The 2,435-nt window shown below is 43.6% G+C and overlaps 1 protein-coding gene across 2 annotated transcripts in view; it reads left to right on the forward strand.

The window, feature by feature from the left end:
- The window catches only part of TNNT2 (troponin T2, cardiac type), a 31,557-nt gene that overhangs the window by 3,087 nt on the left and 26,035 nt on the right, over positions 1-2,435 (forward strand). The gene's annotated exons all lie outside the window — the stretch shown is intronic.

A 2,435-nucleotide genomic window follows, 5' to 3' on the forward strand; every position in this document is an offset into this window, starting at 1 on the left:
GCCTCCCAATGAGGAGTTCTGCTGCCAATATATGGAGGAGGGAAGTGCACCAGGATAATTGGTTCCAGTCCCAGCTCTGACACTTACTAGCTGCATAACTATNACCTCCCAATGAGGAGTTCTGCTGCCAATATATGGAGGAGAGAAGTGCACCAGGATAATTGGTTCCAGTCCCAGCTCTGACACTTACTAGCTGCATAACTATGGACAAGTCTCAGTTTCTGTTTGTAAAATGGGGATAATAATACTTTAGCTACTGACCTTTCAGAGTTGTGTGGCAAGGGCTTCATAAACCTCAAAGTGCTACCAAAATGTATTATTATCTATGAATCTTGATTAGCCAGTCCAATGGACAATGATACCAATTATAGTCGCTGCTTCTTTGGCACATAGTAGGCATTTAATTAATGCTTATTGAGTGCCAGACTGACTGACTGATGGGAGGATTTAAGTTTGGTGGGGCTTTTAACAGCCACAGGAGGAATCTATAGAAGAAGATGGTGGCTTGAATACTAGGGATAGAGGGAATTTAGGATACCCATAGCTTGCTTCTATCAGGTCCTTATCTAATCCACCAAGGAGGTCAGACGCCCAGCTCTGGGGACCGCCAGCCCCGCTCCCCTCCCTCTGGTCTTGTCCCTCAGTGAGAGATTAGCTTGGCTGTGATCTTGGGACTGTCAGAGTCACATCACCCACTTCATATCCTGACTGCTATTTCCGGAGATGGATGGTGGTGCCAGGGTACATGGAGAAGGGCCTGACTTACGCTTATCTGTCCCACAGCCCTCATGTTTAAAGCCTTTAAGGAGGACAGAGCAGAGGGAACATGATGGCAAGTGGGGGTGGGGCGGCCAGGCTATTGACTCAAGAAACATTTCAGGGGGCCCAAACAAAGCTCAATTTTCTTGAGAAAACTTCTCACGAACCCGCCCTGGCAGGGGCATGGACCACACTATGGTGATGGGCCCCTTGTAAGACCAAATGCCCAGAGAGGTACAGATGATTGACTCACTAAGTTCCCAAGGCTAGGCTCATTTCTTTGTGTTCTTTTGGGTGGGGGTAGGATCAGTCTAGATTAGGGACCAGAAGTTCCTCAGAACCCAGTGGACTCTAGTCTTGCACATACATACGCATGCCACACACACAGCGGGGGACCCAGCCCAGAAGTGTGGCCCATTTGGAATCAGTCTTTCTTGGAACCACTTTGGACCAAATGAGACTGCCACGAAAAGGGACACCCTAAATCAGTGGTTCTAGATGTGTGACTCATGGAAGTAGCTCACAGACTTGGTCCAAATTTCAAGAGTAAGATGTGCCACTATCCAGGCAGTATTTCTAGACAGAGAGAGACAAACAGATATTTACACAGAGACAGAGACCAAGATATAGAAACAGAGAGGAGGGAGTGATGGGGAAGATAGAGAGAGATAGAGAGAGAGAGATAGACAGACAGACAGAGACAGACAGAGACAGAGACAAAGACAGAGACCGAGGGAGAGGAACAAAGAAAGAAACAGAGAGAGGGAAGGAAGGAGAGAGAAAGAGAAAAGGGAAAAAGCATTTATTAAGCACCTACTATGTGCCAGGAATTGTGCTAAGTGCTTTACAAATATTATCTCATTTGATCTTCACAGCAATCCTGGGAGGCACTTGCTATTATGAATCCTATTTTATAGTTGAGGAAACTGAGGCAGATGGAGGTTAAGTGAGTTGGCTAGGGTTACACATAGTGAGTAAGAGTCTAAGGCTAGATTTCAGCTCAAATCTTCCTGACTCCAGGTCTAGCAGTCTTGTTCACTACACCACCTAGCTATAGAGAGAGAAAGAACATCTACTGTTTGCTCTGAGGAACATGACTTCGAGAAACTCTTGAAATGCTGCTTTAATCAGACTCAGATTATTAGGGTTTCCCTGCTCTTCTTGGAAAGATTATGTCAACCAATTGCCTTATGACTCCACTCCCATCCCTATGATTTCTCTTACAAAGTTACAGCTCTCCCATGCTAGCTAGCAAATGTGTATTCTTCTTCCATATCAATGCAACCTCTTTGAGGGCAGGACTGGCTCCATTTTTGTATTTGTATCATCAGACAGTATCACAGTGTCTGGTACTGGCACCTGCTTAATAAACACTTCTTCATTCATTTATTTTTATTTTTAGATGTTATATTTCAGCTTATTTTTAATTTTTTTGGTAAGGAGACAAATTAGACCTGTGATTTTTTTAAATTATTTATTTTATTATGAACTTAAGAAACATAGTATCTTCATTCATTTATGAATTCATTCATCTGATTCAACCTCCTCATTTTGCAGAGGGGGAAATCAAGGTCCAGAGAGGTTAAGTGGCTTGTACTTACTGTACAGGTAGTAAGTGAATCTGAACCCATTTTTTCTGATTCCAAATCCAGTGATATACACAAAATCACACACAC

Source organism: Vombatus ursinus, unplaced genomic scaffold, assembly GCF_900497805.2.
Source record: "Vombatus ursinus unplaced genomic scaffold, bare-nosed wombat genome assembly UNPS02014909.1, whole genome shotgun sequence".
NCBI classification, from domain to species: domain Eukaryota; kingdom Metazoa; phylum Chordata; class Mammalia; order Diprotodontia; family Vombatidae; genus Vombatus; species Vombatus ursinus.